The 17206-nt window shown below is 42.3% G+C and overlaps 1 pseudogene; it reads right to left on the reverse strand.

Annotated features, from left to right (window-relative positions):
• Positions 1-217: 217 nt before the first annotated feature.
• Positions 218-14959, reverse strand: LOC121840122 (annotated as a pseudogene).
• Positions 14960-17206: the final 2247 nt, after the last annotated feature.

Here is a 17206-nt window from a genome sequence, read left to right on the forward strand (position 1 = left end):
ATGGATGAAGCCGAGGAGGATCCCGGCCAGTATTCATAAAGTGTCTCAGAGTACTAGTAGGAGTAGTGTGTACTTCCCCAGGATAAGTACCAGAGGTGTGTGACTCGAGTCACAAGTATGATGACTTGCAACTCGACTTTGGCTTTAACACCAATGACTCGTGAGTTAACTTGGACTTGAGCCTTTTGACTCAAACTGACTTGATACCCTCCCCAAACCCCAAATATTAAAAATGATGCTATTAAAAAAAGTGTGCAGAGCATCAACTCTTCATTTAACGGATTACAGTTTGAATCGGACAGCAGCCAATCAAATTGTGCCAGCAGAGAAAAAGTTGTGCGTGGAACGTCGGCGAGTGAATTCAGATGGAGTCCTTGGAAAGATGATACCCCAAATGATTATTTTTGAATATAAAGACGACGCTGTATCAACAAAAAACGGATTGCAACCTGCAGAACATGCGGGAAGAAAATGACAGACGGAGGCGCACCAACTTCCAACTTCGTTCGACATTTGAAGCTGCAAAAAGAACGGTAAGTCGTGGCTAATATAGCCGACAGCTATATCATTCATAACTTTGCCAGTGTAGCATGTTGGCTAACGTAACGTTAAAACAATGAGACTCCACACAGTCAGTCAGTGCGGGAACATGATCATTGCACCCAAGATTGAGCTCCAACTGGCTAGGCAGTTGGTAGCCCAAATCCTGCCTGATGTTACTGCTGTTCCAAAGTCATTGACATATGCCTACTGTAACCACACACACTGTGTGTGTGTGTGTTAAGGTTGGGCAATTGTGTACCAGCCTACATCGCCCGATTGCGCCCCATAGTGGTCTTTCTTATGGCTTCCCATGTATTTCCATGGAAATATAAAGTTTATTTGGAAAGTAATAAATATATTTTTAAAAAGCATTCATGATTTGCATAAATGTAATATTCTAACTATTACTCTTGATAAAAATATGAAATGGTATTACATTTCGTGAAGAGCACATTATGACTTGTTTAGGACTCGAAACTCAAAGTTTAGGACTTGAGACTTGACTTGATGGTCTTGACTTGAGACTTGACTCAGACTTGCCTGTCTTGAGTGCTAAGACTTGAGACTTACTTATGACTTGGTCCCACCTCTGCTAAGTACACACTATTAGAATAGGGATGTGATATTCAGCACATCTGCCACTGAGATCTGAGATCCATACAGGCTATTTTGTTTCCTCCTGTTTCCAGCTCTGAAAAGCAAGTTTCCCAGTAATGACACATCCGCTCTGCTGGGTTGCCCTTCCATCCTCCAGTTCTGTCACCAGTCTCTGGCCCTTAACTTAATCTAATGGAGTAAACAGAGGAACAGTGGGGAAACAATACAGACCCACTGACTGAAATATACAATTGAAGTCAGAAGTTTACATACACTTAGGTTCGAATCATTCAAACTCGTTTTTCAACCACTCCACAAATTTCTTGATGACAAACTATAGTTTTGGCAAGTCGGTTAGGACATCCTACTTTGTGCATGACAATTTTTCCAACAATTGTTTACAGACAGATTATTTCACTTATAATTCACTGTATCACAATTCCAGTGGGTCAGAAGTTTACATACACTAATTTGACTGTGCCTTTAAACAGCTTGGAAAATTCCAGAAAATGGTGTCATGGCTTTAGAAGCTTCTGATAGGCTAATTGACATAATTTGAGTCAATTGGAGGTGTACCTGTGGATGTATTTCAAGGCCTACCTTCAAACTCAGTGCATCTTTGCTTGACATCATGAGAAAATCTAAAGAAATCAGCCAAGACCTCAGAAATAAAATTGGATAGAACCACAAGTCTGGTTCATCCTTGGGAGCAATTTCCATATGCCTGAAGGTACCACATTCACCTGTACAAACAATAGTATGCAAGTATAGCCGCCCGGGTGGTGCAGTGGTCTAAGGCACTGCACCGCAGTGCTAGCTGTGCCACCAGAAGTTCTGGGCCCTACCTTCAAACCCATGGGAGGCCCATGGGGCGGTGCACAATTGGCCCAGCGTCATCCGGGTTAGGGAGGGTTTGGCCGGCAGGGATATCCTTGTCTCATCACGCACTAGCGACTCCTGTGTCATGTCGGGCCGGGCGCAGTACACGACCAGGTTGCCAGGTGTACGGCGTTTCCTCCGACACATTGGTGAGGCTGGCTTCCGGGTTGGATGTGCATTGTGTCAAGAAGCAGTGCGGCTAGGTTGGGTTGTGTTTCGGAGGACGCATGGCTCTCGACCTTCGCCTCTCCCTAGTCTGTGCGGGAGTTGCAGCGATGAGACAAGACTGTAACTACTAGCAATTGGATACCACGAAATTGGGGAGAAAAAAGGGGTAACAATACAAATACAAATAAATTGTATGCAAGTATAAACACCATTGGACCATGCAGCCGTCATACCGCTCAGGAAGGAGACGCGTTCTGTCTCCTGGAGATGGTGCGAAAAGTGCAAATCAATCCCAGAACAACAGCAAAGGACTTGTGAAGATGCTGGAGGAAACAGGTATAAAAGTATCTATATCCACAGTAAAACGAGTCCAATATCGACATAACCTGAAAGGCCGCTCATCAAGGAAGAAACCGCCATGAAAAAGCCAGACTACGGTTTGCACATGGGGACAAAGATCATACTTTTTGGAGAAATGTCCTCTGGTCTGATGAAACAAAAATAGAACTATTTGGCCATAATGACCATTGTTATGTTTGGAGGAAAAAGGGAGAGACTTGCAAGCTGAAGAACACCATCCCAACCGTGAAGCACTGGGGGTGGCAGCATCATGTTGTGGGGGTGCTTTGCTGCAGGAGGGACTGGTGCACTTCACAAAATAGATGGCATCATGAGGATGGAAAATTATGTGGATATATTGAAGCAACATCTCAAGACATCAGTCAGGAAGTTGAAGCTTGGTCGCAAATGGATCTTCAAATGGACAATGACCCCAAGCATACTTCCAATATTGTGGCAAAATGGCTTAAGGACAACAAAGTCAAGGTATTGGAGTGGCCATGACAAAGTCCTGACCTCAATCCTATAGTAAATCTGTGGGCAGAACTGAAAAAGCGTGTGTGAGCAAGGAGGCCTACAAACCTGACTCAGTTACACCAGCTCTGTCAGGAGGAATGGGCCAAAATTCACCCAATTTATTGTGGGAAGCTTGTGGAAGGCTAACCGAAACATTTGACCCAAGGCAATGCTACCAAATACTAATTGAGTGTATGTAAACTTCTAACCAACTGGGAATGTGATGAAAGAGAATAAAAGCTGAAATAAATGATTCTCTCTACTATTATTCTGACATTTCACGTTCTTAAAATAAAGTGGTGATCCTAACTGACCTAAGACAGGGAATGTTTACTTACTTACTCAAAGCACTCACCTCAGTGTCTTCAGTGTGCACCAAGGATCCTCCAGTAAAGCAGAGATCAGCTTCACTCCTGAGTCACCTGGGTAGTTCCAGCTCATATTCAGTTCTCTCAGGTGTGAAGGATTTGACCTCAGAGCTGAAGCCAGAGAAGCACAGCCTTTTTGTCTGTGAATCCACACTCCAAGCCTAAAAATAGAATGATCCTTTCATTCTTCAGTTCAGGCCACACAGAAATACAGCATATGTTTTCTTCTTTGCAAGTTTACATCAAAACCTGTTTTATTATCACATAGGTTTGTACTTGAGGTGTCCATCATAAGATACAAAATAGGGACATTTGTGGTCTATTGTGAACAGCTGATGTATAATGAACCAAGGCGTATGTGGGGGGGGTGGGGAGTAATAGATTTCAACATTACGCTACACAATGAAGGCAGGGCACACACCATCACCTATAATTTTCTATAGTTATTCACAGTTGTGCTATTATGGCCCCAACACTCACCTCAGAGTCTTCAGTTTGTGTGGCTCCTCCAGTAGGGCAGAGAGCAGTTTCACTCCTGAGTCACCTGGATAATTGCAGCTCAGGTCCAGCTCTCTCAGGTTCGCGGGGTTTGACCTCAGAGCTGAAGCCAGAGAAGCAAGCCTTCCTCTGTGACACTACAACGTGATAGCCTGCAGGGAGAAGGAGGAAAGCTCGTTGTGTCTGCTATGTGTGTCACTTTCTGAGGATTGCCATTTCTATCATGTCTCAAGAGGTTCCTTATTGTCAAAAGATCTACCATTTGTGTCTTGAGTATCATTGAGACGTAATTTTTTTTAATTTAAATTTTAACCTTTATTTAACTAGGCAAGTGAGTTAAGAACAAATTCTTATTTTCAATGATGGCCTAGGAACAGTGGGTTAACTGCCTGTTCAGGGGCAGAACGACAGATTTGTACCTTGTCAGCTCGGGGGTTTGAACTTGCAACCTTCCGGTTACTAGTTACTACCCTACCGCCCCAATTAGCCTGCCGTAATGGGACCAACGCTTACCTCAGTGTCTCCAGTTTACAGAGTGGATCCTCTAGTGCAGGCTCACGCCGGAGTCCCCTGGATTTCTCCCACTCAGATCCAACTCTCTCAGGTGGGAGGGGTTTGACTTCAGAGCTGAAGCCAGAGAAGCACAGCTTTTCCCAGTGACTCTGCAACCTGAGAGCCTGCACAGAGAAATGGTTGAAAACAGCATATGTGGCGTCAATATCGAACATTTATTCTAGTGTCAAAATTGACTACAAAGTGTAAATATAATTGTTATAAAGGTCATAAAGCCAGTCTTGTCCAAAATAGAGATTTGCGAGATAATTAGGGGAAAAAGTCACAAAATGAAGGGTACGTAAACCCAACCCAAGGAAAACCGTTTTATCTCAATCCTGCCCACATACTGGCAGCACCCAAATAATCACCAATACTTACAAACTTCAAGATCTGATTAGACTGTTTCAGGTTGTCTAGAAGGGTGAGTGACCTTAACTGTGTACTGTTTTGGCCAAGTGATGTACAAACGCTTCCCATGTGCAAACACACACAAAAGATCCCCACATCGAAGCACGCCTCCAAGACCCACATTTCATTCTGTCGTATTTCCTAATAAGTAGGATTGAAACGAAGGCTAAATCAGTTCAGCCCCCCCCACTCCCTTTAAAAAAAAAAAAACGCCGTTCCAGCGCAAGGAACTGAGAGTGGAAAATGCGGTTAAAGTGTGTAAGAATATAATGTGTGTAAGAATAAAATGTCCGAAATAAGACGAAGCAGTGAATGACAAAAATGACTTTACCTCAGGGACTCAGGTTTACATTGTGGACTCCCCAGTCCAATGGAGAGCAGTGCCCCTCCGGAATCCTTCAGGTCATTTTTACTCATTTTTACTCAGGTCCAACTCTCTCAGACCCGATGAGGTCGAGCTGAGAGTTGAGGCTAGGGCTTTGCAGCATCTCTCGGTGAGGTAGCCATAAGTTAGCCTGAGGACAAATGGCGATACTCAAATTAGTGTAGCTTCAAATTAGTATTGTTTCTAGAGCAGCTCGAAACTAAATGTATAACATGACTATGGAAATGTCCATACTATATTATGTATGAAATATGACTACATGCAATATCGCGAACAAGGCTTTCTCAAGCTGCTCTATGGGAATGGTCTTATTTTCCCAACTGATCTGTGAGTATGTCTTTATTTGGTTATTACTGATCTGTGTATGATGAGTGGTACTGTATGGCAGTACTCACACAGCTGTTCTGGAGGCTTTGACCACCGGTAGCATCCTCAGAAGACCCTCATCTGATCTGGAGTATTTTCTCAGCTCAAACACATCCAGCTCCTCTTCTGAAGTCAACACCACAACAACCAAAGCTGACAACTGTGCAGGAGCGAGATCTTCAGAGAGACTTCCTGAGCTCAGGTAGCTTTGGATCTCCTCCACTAGAGAATGGTCATTCAGCTCGTTTAGACAGGGGAACAAGTTAATGCATCTCTCCAATGAGGGATTCTCCCTGATCTTCTCCTTGATGTACTCAACTGTTTCCTCATTGGTGCGTGAGCTGCTTCCTGTCTGTGCCAGTAGGCCTCTTAAGAGAGTCTGATTGGACTTCAGTGAAAGGCCGAGAAGGAAGCGGAGAACAAGGTCCAGGTGTCCATTGGCACTCTGAATGGCTTGATCCACGGCACTCTTGTAGAGGTCGATTGTAGGTGTGGACTTGGATTGCTGTTTCAACATTAGATTTCTGTTGTCTTTCACAAAAGAGAGAAACATGTATAAAGCAGCGAGAATCTCCTGAATGCTAAGATGCACAAAGCAGTAGACCTTCCCCTTGTTTAGCCCACACTCCTCCCTGAAGACTTGTGTGCACACTCCTGAGTACACTGAGGCTTCTTTGACATCAATGCCACACTCTCTCAGGTCTTCCTCATAGAAGATTAGATTGCCCTTTTCCAGCTCTTTAAAGGCCAGTTTTGCCCAGTTTCAGAATCATCTCTTTATCCGTGTTCCACTCAGGATCTGTCCCACTTTCTCCCAGAATATTTCTTGTTTCTTAACCTCGTCTGAAAGATCAGGAAGTGAAGGTTCATTTGTGTCAGCATCTTGGGGATCTCTCCACTCTCTGCACCACCCAACAGCCTCTCTAGAACAGTTGCTGCAATCCAACAGAAGACTGGTATGTGGCACATGATGTCAAGGCTCCTTGATGATTTTATGTGTGTGATGATTCTGCCAGCCAGGTTCGGAGAATGGATTCTCTTCCTGAAGTATTCCTCCTTCTGTGGGTTATTGAACCCTCGTACCTCTGTCACCTGGTCAACACGGGAGAAATACGATTGGCTGCTGCAGGTTGGGATGTTATCCAGAGGAGAGCATTAGGAAGCAGATTCCCCTCAATAAGGTTTGTCAGCAGCACATCCACTGAGGTTGACTCTGTGACATCCCTCAAACTGTTATTGTTCTGGAAGTCTAAAGGAAGTCGACATTCATCCAGACCATCAAAGATAAAGGGAACTTTGAAGTCATCATTAATTAATATTTCGGATTCTTTTGTTTCCTTGAAAAAACAACAAAGGAGTTCTACCAAACTGTGTTTTTTCCCCCTCCATCAAATTCAGCTCCCTAAAAGGAAGAGGGAATATCAACTGGATGTCCTGATTAGCTTTTCCCTCGGCCCAGTCTAGAATGAACTTCTGCACAGAGGCAGTTTTTCCGATCCCCGCAACTCCTTTTGTCAGAACAGTTCTGACATGTTTATCTTGTTGTCCCGTCAAGAGTTTAAAGATGTCATTGCATTTGATAGGCGTCTCTTGTGTTGCTAGTCGCCTGGATAGTGTATCAATCTGTCTCACCTCATGTTCATTGTTGACCTCTCCGCTTCCACCTTCTGTGATGTAAAGCTCTGTATAGATCTCATTGAGAAGTGTAGGGTTTCCTTGCTGTGCTGTCCACTCAAACACACACTGAAACTTTTCTCTTCGGCTTGGATTTGAACCTATCGTCGATTTCTGCCATAGACACCACAGCCGAGGACAGGAGACTCTGATCTCTCCTGTTGAAGACTGTCAACGGCAAAAATAGAAAACACTGTTTTCAGCTGGAATAAACAGCAATTGGTTCCTCTGGAAAAAATATACACCTGTCTGTATGCCTAAAATGCCTGACTCAGAATGTAGTGGAGGCAGGGCCACTGGCAGAAACTGTCTGTATGCCTAAAATGCCTGACTCAGAATGAACGCCTCTCCTCTATTTGACCTAGATAGTTAGTGTATAGTACGTGTGCTTTTTAATAAAAATAATTTTAAAATGTAGTTCTGTTTTTGTCTTGATGTTCTGTGTTATGTAATTCTGTAATATGTTTCATGTTCTGTGTTGGACCCCAGGACGAGTAGCTGCTTCTTTTGCAACAGCTAATGGGGATTCTAATAAAATACCAAATACCATTTGCCCAGGACTTTTCTATCGGGTGTGGCAGCGCCCCACCACTTTAGATGTCCTTTTAATAAAACATATTCATGCAAAAGCATTAAAAAGAGGGACAAAGTACTGTTTTTTTTTTTTTTTTAAGGCTGATTTGCCTCATGATTTCTACACTCGCGCACAATTTATCAGCCATTCACATCGGAGTGCTGCAGGTTCTGTGTGTGTGTGTCTTGATTACGGAAATCACGGATCACGCGGGCCGGGCACAAAGCATGTCGAGCAAAGCTCAATGCGCAATCTGACATGTTGTATTGGATGAAAACGAGATAATGTAGGCTATTAACAGCAGCCTACTATACACCCTGTCCATCGGGGAGGGCATGTAATGTTATGTATGTACAGTGCCTTCAGAAAGTATTCATACCCCTTGACTTGTTTCACATTTTGTAGTTACAGCCTGAATTCAAAATTGATTCATATATTTTTTTTTCTTCTATACAATACCCCATAATGACTAAGTGAAAACATTGTTTAGGATTTTTTTAGCAAATGTATATAAAATTAAATACAGAAATCTAATTTACATACAGTACCAGTCAAAAGTTGACAAACCTACTCATTTAAGGGTTTTTATTTATTTTTCGTATTTTCTACATTGTAGAATAATAGTGAAGACCGCAAAACTATGAAAAAACATATATTGACTCATGTAGTAACTAATGAACACGAGGGGAGACAGAGCTGGTTTCAAGCACAGGGCTCAGCAGGTGTTTATTGCAAAGGACCACAGGAGGAGGCAGGTAGCTGGGTCCAGGGGCAGGCAGAAGGTCATCAAATCAAATCAAATGTATTTATATAGCCCTTTGTACATCAGCTGATATCTCAAAGTGCTGTACAGAAACCCAGACAGCAAGCAATACAGGTGTAGAAGCACCTAGAATAATCGTCATACACAGGGGATCCAAAAGGGCAACAGTACAGGCAGGGAAAAGGCTAGTAAAGTAGTCTGGGAGATCAGGCAATAGGTAGAGAACAGGAAATCCGAAAGTACAGGCAGGTAATAGGCAAAAAGGTAGTGAGAAGCCAAAACTATCATACACGGGAGGAGTAAATCACTGGGAAACCAGAAAGACCTGTGTCACAAAACAAACAATACCTCACAGTGATGGGGTGCAAAGACCTGAACTAAATAGTGTGTGATAATGACACACCCTTGTGTGAGCAGGTGATTAGAATTCAGGTGTTTGGAGTGTGAGTCGGGAGCAGACGTTACAGTAACCAAAAAAGTGTTAAACAAATCAAAATATATTTCAGATTCTTCAGAGTAGCCACTCTTTGCCTTTATTGTAAATAAGAATTTGTTCTCAACTGACTTGCCTAGTTAAATAAAGGTTGAATAAAAAATATATGCTGAGCACTTGTTGGCTGCTTTTCCTTCACTCTGCAGTCCAACTCATTCCAAACCATCTCAATTGGGTTGAGGTCAGGTGATTGTGGAGGACAGGTCATCTGATGAAGCACTCAATCACTCTCCTTCTTGGTCAAATAGCCCTTACACAGCCTGGAGGTGTGTTGGGTCATTGTCCTTTTGCAAAAAAAATATTGTCCCACTAAGCACAAACCAGATGGGATGGCGTATCGGTGCTGAATGCTGTGGTAGCCATGCTGGTTAAGTGTGCCTTGAATTCTAAATAAATCACAGACAGTGTCACCAGCAAAGCACCCCCACACCATCTCACCTCCTCCTCCATGCTTCACGGTGGGAACCACACATGCAGAGATCCTTCGTTCACCTACTCTGTGTCTCACAAAGACACAGCGGTTGGAACCAAAAAGACCACTGGACAGATTTCCACCTGTCTAATGTTCATTGCTCATGTTTCTTGGCCCAAGCAAGTATCTCCTTCTTATTGGTGTGCTTTAGTAGTGGTTTCTTTGCAGGAATGTCCATTTCTCTCATCTCTAACGTTCAGTTAGGCTGAAGGACCAGTCTGAGTTGGCGGGGAGCTAAAAGATTGACAGTTATTTGAAACATTTATGTCAAGCAACTTGGACACAATGTCTTGATCATCTCAAGCAAATGTGTTGATACACAAAGCAACTCAAACAAGATTCAGATTGTACGCAACATCCAACCCTGTCATACATTTGCATCATATAGTTTCACAAACTTCAACAAAACAATTTTATCAAACTGTTTGGTTATTGTAAAAGCATCAACATAGACAAAATGCTGGCTGCACAATTTAGCTAGCTAGGCAAAATGAAATTATCAGCACTGTTTTATCAAGCTAGCTGGGTCGTTCCACCAATTCAGTGCCGTTTAACATTTTTGTCATAAAGAGCACATGTTCAACTTAATAAAACGGTTTTCTATCTCGAGGTTAAAACATTTTTTTAAATACTGTAGTAAGTGCCTTTTAAATGCCAAATAAAATAACAGGGTTGACCGTAACAGGTTTGACGATTTAATCTTAAATCAGCCATAAATCACCTTGTGACAGAGAGAATGGATCTTGTTGTGTGCAACAAACAGGGAGTGGCAATTGAATGCCTCATAATTATAAATACTTGTTTACAATTTTTTTTTACAAATTGTTAGAACACTACTGGCCTGTCTATCTATGGGTAACAGGGTTGATGTAGCATGCTCGACCCGCTCAGCTTTACACCAGAAAATGGACATAAAGAGTCAAACCAGCTCACCTGCTTTTACATTATGATTTGGATGTTTGCTGTTTCTTTGGATTTTTTTTTCAAAGGAATAGTTTCACCATATTAAAAGGAGAGTTCAGTTCACTTAATAACAGGGTTGACCTTAAAATTAGGAACATATGTAAATGAATCACTAATCACATTAAAGAAAGAAAAATCTTAAGAAATTACTTTGTCAAAGGAACAAAATAACTAAGGCTTTACAATGATGGTGAAACTTGAACAATTTGGGGGATTAAATGTGTTAAAATCTTACAAGAAGTGACACAGGGTTGATGGAGGGACATGTCAAAATGCAACATTTTGGAACTTTTAGCAAGTCTTTTATTCACTTTTTAAAAAAAATGGATTTATTGAATTCTCCATCTGGTCTAGGGGGGGGGTGGGCAATGCAGGTGTAGAAGCACGGTGGCTAGGAAAAACTCCCTAGAAACGCCAAAACCTAAGAAGAAACCTAAAGAGGAACCAGGCTATGTGGGGTGGCAAGTCCTCTTCTGGCTGTGCCGGGTGGAAATTATAACAGAACATGGCCAAGATGTTCAAATGTTCATAAATGACCAGCATGGTCAAATAATAATCACTGGCAGAACAGTTGAAACAGGAGCAGCAGCACGGCCAGGTGGACTGGGGACAGCAAGGAGTCATCATGCCAGGTAGTACTGAGGCATGGTCCTCCGAGAGAGAGAGAGAGAGAGAATTAGAGAGAGCATACTTAAATTCACACAAGACATCGGATAGGACAGAAGAAGTACTCCAGATATAACAAACTGACCCTAGCCCCCCGACACACAAACTACTGCAGCATAAATACTGGAGGCTGAGACAGGAGGGGTCAGGAGACACTGTGGCCCTATCCGATGACACCCCCGGACAGGGCCAAACAGGAAGGATATAACCCCACACACTTTGCCAAAGCACAGTCCCCAAACCACTAGAGGGATATCTTCAACCACCAACTTACCATCCTGAGACAAGGCCGAGTATAGCCCACAAAGATCTCCACCACGGCACAACCCAAGGCGGGGCGCCAACCCAGACAGAAAGATCACATCAGTGACTCAACCCACTCAAGTGACGCACCCCTCCTAGGGACGGCAAGAAAGAGCACCAGTAAGCCAGTGACTCAGCCCCTGTAATAGGGTTAGAGGCAGAGAATCCCAGTGGAAAGAGGGGAACCGGCCAGGCAGAGACAACAAAGGCAGTTCGTTGCTCCAGAGCCTTTCCGTTCACCTTCACACTCCTGGGCCAGACTACACTCAATCATATCATCTCTTCATCACTGAAGAGATGAGTCTTCAGTAAAGACTTAAAGGTTGAGACCGAGGTTGCGTCTCTTACACGGGTAGGCAGACCATTCCATAAAAATGGAGCTCTATAGGAGAAAGCCCTGCCTCCAGCTGTTTGCTTAGAAATTCTAGGGACAATTAGGAGGCCTGCGTCTTATGACCGTAGCGTACGTGTAGGTATGTACGGCAGGACCAAATCAGAGAGATAGGTAGGAGCAAGCCCATGTAATGCTTTGTAGGTTAGAAGTAAAACCTTGAAATCAGCCCTTGCCTTGACAGGAAGCCAGTGTAGGGAGGCTAGCACTGGAGTAATATGATCAATATTTTTTGGTTCTAGTCAGGATTCTAGCAGCTGTATTTAGCACTAACTGAAGTTTATTTAGTGCTTTATCCAGGTAGCCAGAAAGTAGAGCATTGCAGTAGTCTAACCTAGAAGTTACAAAAGCATTGATTAATTTTTCTGCATCATTTTTGGACAGAAAGTTTCTGATTTTTGCAATGTTACGTAGATGGAAAAAAGTTGTCCTTGAAACAGTCTTGATATGTTCTTCAAAAGAGAGATCAGGTTCCAGTGTAACGCCGAGGTCCTTCACAGTTTTATTTGAGACGACTGTACAACCATTAAGATTCATTGTCAGATTCAACAGAAGATCTCTTTGTTTCTTGGGACCTAGAACAAGCATCTCTGTTTTGTCCGAATTTAAAAGTAGAAAGTTTGCAGCCATCCACTTCCTTATGTCTGAAACACAGGCTTCTGGCGAGGGCAATTTTGGGGCTTCACCATGTTTCATTGAAATGTACAGCTGTGTGTCATCCGCATAGCAGTGAAAGTTAACATTATGTTTTCGAATGACATCCCCAAGAGGTAAAATATATAGTGAAAACAATAGTGGTCCTAAAACGGAACCTTGAGGAACACCGAAATGTACAGTTGATTTGTCAGAGAACAAACCATTCACAGAGACAAACTGATATCTTTCCGACAGATAAGATCTAAACCAGGCCAGAACTTGTCCGTGTAGACCAATTTGGGTTTCCAATCTCTCCAAAAGAATGTGGTGATTGATGGTATCAAAAGCAGCACTAAGGTCTAGGAGCACAAGGACAGCCTCGGTCTGATGCCATTAAAAGGTAATTTATCACCTTCACAAGTGCAGTCTCAGTGCTATGATGGGGTCTAAAACCAGACTGAAGCATTTCGTATACATTGTTTGTCTTCAGGAAGGCAGTGAGTTGCTACGCAACAGCCTTTTCTAAAAATTTTGAGAGGAATGGAAGATTCGATATAGGCCGATAGATTTTATATTTTCTGGGTCAAGGTTTGGCTTTTTCAAGAGAGGCTTTATTACTGCCACTTTTAGTGAGTTTGGTACACATCCGGTGGATAGAGAGCCGTTAATTATGTTCAACATAGGAGGGCCAAGCACAGGAAGCAGCTCTTTCAGTAGTTTAGTTGGAATAGGGTCCAATATGCAGCTTGAAGGTTTAGAGGCCATGATTATTTTCATCATTGTGTCAAGAGATATAGTACTAAAACACTTGAGTGTCTCTCTTGATCCTAGGTCCTGGCAGAGTTGTGCAGACTCAGGACAACTGAGCTTTGAAGGAATAAGCAGATTTAAAGAGGACTCCCTAATTTGCTTTCTAATAATCATGATCTTTTCCTCAAAGAAGTTCATGAATTTATTACTGCTGAAGTGAAAGCCATCCTCTCTTGGGGAATGCTGCTTTTTAGTTAGCATTGCGACAGTATCAAAAAGGAATTTCGGATTGTTCTTATTTTCCTCAATTAAGTTGGAAAAATAGGATGATCGAGTAGCAGTAAGGGCTCTTCGATACTGCACGGTCTTTCCAAGCTAGTCGGAAGACTTCCAGTTTGGTGTGGCGCCATTTCCGTTCCAATTTTATGGAAGCTTGCTTCAGAGCTCGAGTATTTTCTGTATACCAGGGAGCTAGTTTTTTATGAGAAATGTTTTTAGTTTTTAGGGGTGCAACTGCATCTAGGGTATTGCGCAAGGTTAAATTAAGTTCCTCAGTTAGGTGGTTAACTGATTTTTGTCCTCTGACATCCTTGGGTAGGCAGAGGGAGTCTGGAAGGACATCAAGGAATCTTTGTGTTGTCTGTGAATTTATAGCACGACTTTTGATGTTCCTTGGTTGGGGTCTGAGCAGATTATTTGTTGCAATTGCAAACGTAATAAAATGGTGGTCCGATAGTCCAGGATTATGAGGAAAAACATTAAGATCCACAACATTTATTCCATGGGACAAAACTAGGTCCAGAGTATGACTGTGACAGTGAGTAGGTCCAGAGACATGTTGGACAAAACCCACTGAGTCGATGACGACTCCGAAAGCCTTTTGGAGTGGGTCTGTGGACTTTTCCATGTGAATATTAAAGTCACCAAAGTTTAGAATATTATCTGCTATAACTACAAGGTCCGATAGGAAATTCAGGGAACTCAATGAGGAACGCTGTATATGTCCCAGGAGGCCCACAGTTGGCCCACAGTTATCACACACCTGGCTCCTGTTATCTAACAAAATACAGTTTGTTCCCTACACTACGTTCTGTATGTGTCCGTCTTTATGTTATTCTGTATTTTTCCATCATGAGAAAGGCCCATGGCCCTGAAACTGTTAACAATGTTTCAAGTCAGCTATGTTGCATAACACATACATACATCCACACAAGCCAACAGCAGATCATATTCAATCACGTATATGGTAACGGGCTATAGACAGAATGGTTCTGCTTTCACTTCATGTCCTGACATGGGTGAGCTGTCAACACACCATCACACATCCATGGCCAAGCTGACTTCTTTCGCAAACTCTACAAACATTGGATAAACTCTGAAAACACTATACAGTGTCAATTGGACTATGGACTCTACAATGGCGGCTACAATACTTTCTGTAGCTCATTTTGGTTATAAATGAAGAGTTTGTTTGTTTTTGTTGTTTCCAAACTAAGTTTGAACCATGTTCTTGAATGTACACTAGAGAGCAGTATTGCTACAGCGCAGCACTGTAAAACACCAGCAAAGTAGAGCGCACAGAAAATCTGTTCCACTTTATATATGGAGAAAACCTTGTACAGTGACCTACCCCTGACATGACCTCCGTTCATGTTGGTATGTTATTAAAAATATACATATTAATAGAATGTTAGCAGGGGCATGATGAAAGGGGCGGCAGCGTAGCTTAGTGGTTAGGCCGCTTAAATGAGGGGTGCTATTGGTGCACAGAGCAGGGTAGAGCAAGGTTTCTTAAACTATGGGTCAGGACCCAAAAGTGGGTCCTGGGTATTGTGAGAGGTGGGTCGCAAGTTATACATTTTATAATCACATATAATAAATACTATTTCTTCTTAATTTGGGTTGCTGGAAGACAGTTCATTCCTAATTTGGGTCACGAGCTGAACCCCTGAGGTAGAGAATCAGGACATAACACAAATCATGTCATATACACACAAAGGTGATGAGAGAGAGAATGCTGTATTGGTCAGAGAGCAGACTGGGAGCAGGAACCTCAGCAGAACCCTGACCGGGAAAGACGGTCACCACCTGGGCCAAACTATTGTAACTGACCGACCGTTGGTGTACTTTGTAAAAGCCATTTTGACAGTCTACTTTCTGTGTACCAGTGACACTGGTTGTGATGGCAGTGCGTCAAATTCTACTTATCCTGCATCATCAAAAGTCTCTGCACTCACAATGACTAAGGCGGGGATGGCAACTCTTTCTGTACATGTTCCTGCTCGTGAAAGAGAAACTTGTGTTGAAGGAACAAGGACATTAAATATCGAGCCAAACTAGTGGCCTCCATGTTTTTAAAGCAGTGAGGATAGACTCAACAAAAAAAACTCAGTCTTCAATGGCTAACACGGAAACAAAACCTAAGCTCCTGTCCCATATCACACACTCAGAATGTGCAGCCTAAGGATAGGATACACAGACAGGAGGACCAAGGACTATTAATTATTAATCCTCCTCCCGGACCCCATGAATCTCTTAGGCCTTCGGTCCATGTCTCAATCAGACCCCCAGAAACGTTTGGGTTCAACCATGTATCTGTGAAAGCCCTTGATTCCACCAGTAGACTCGGGCCTCTCTTTAACCCCATAAGTCAAACTCTCCTAACGCTGTCGGAATATACACCGCATGTCGTATGATCTGTGAAGATGGTCACTCAGGGGAACAGTGTTCAAAAGAAAGGAGATGCACAAGGAGAAGATCACCTTTCTACAGGAAGATGGATCTATTCTGGCTGCTCATAGGAACCTTGCTGCCTATCTCTCAACCAGACCAACAGCATGGAGGAGACATGAAGGAGACGGAGAGGTGCATCACAAACAATAACCCACGTATCAAGTGGCTAATTAAAACCATATTGCAAAAGTGTCAAATGTTCAACAACTATGCCATCCCAGTACAGCTTAGCTTGGCTCCGTTTTTGTTCTGTAGTGTAAAATTGAACCCGTTTCAGTTTCTTCCCTTCATTTCGGTGGCGCGCCATCTTCAGTAGGGCTCCAATGACGACCTATACTTCAGTATTCTTAGCTTTTTTCAAGTTAAGTTGGCACGCTCCTGTAGTAACAACATACTGAAGGGCAGTTATAGAAACAGGATTGTAGGAACAAATGCAACAGAAAATATGATTTTTCTATGACTTTCTGTAAACAAATATATAGTGATGTAGCCTACCATGATGTGGTCAAAGTTACAAAACCTGGACTAAAGATTCAGATAGACATAGGGATGCAAAAACTTTTCAATAAATTCTGTGGTTTCCCAGAAATTCTGGTTGGAGAATTCCAGATTTCCTGCTTTATTCCCTTCTGATTCCGTAAAAATATTGGAATTTATTGACAGTTCCCAGAATTTTGCAACGCTTTTGCAATACAGTGCATTCCATTCCACATTTTGTTACATTACAGCCTTATTCTAAAAAAAAAAATCTTATTATTTATTACATTTATTTGTTATTATCCTCAGCAATCTGCACACAATAACCCATAATGACAAAGTGAAAACAAGTTTTTAGAATTTTTGCTAATATATTCAATATAAAAAACAGATATCTTATTTACATAAGTACTCAGACTCTTTGCTATGAGGCTCGAAATTGAGCTCATGTGCATCCTGTTTCCATTGATCTCCCTTGTGATGTTTCTACAACTTGATTGGAGTCAACCTGTGGTAAATTCAATTGATTGGACATGACTTGGAAAGGCACACACCTGTCTAAAGAAGGCCAGTTTTATTGCTTCTTTAATCAGAACAACAGTTTTCAGCTGTGCTAACATAATTGCAAAAGGGTTTTCTAATGATCAATTAGTCTTTTTAAAATGAAAAACCTGGATTAGCTAACACAA

Source organism: Oncorhynchus tshawytscha, linkage group LG19 (genome assembly GCF_018296145.1).
Source record: "Oncorhynchus tshawytscha isolate Ot180627B linkage group LG19, Otsh_v2.0, whole genome shotgun sequence".
NCBI lineage: Eukaryota > Metazoa > Chordata > Actinopteri > Salmoniformes > Salmonidae > Oncorhynchus > Oncorhynchus tshawytscha.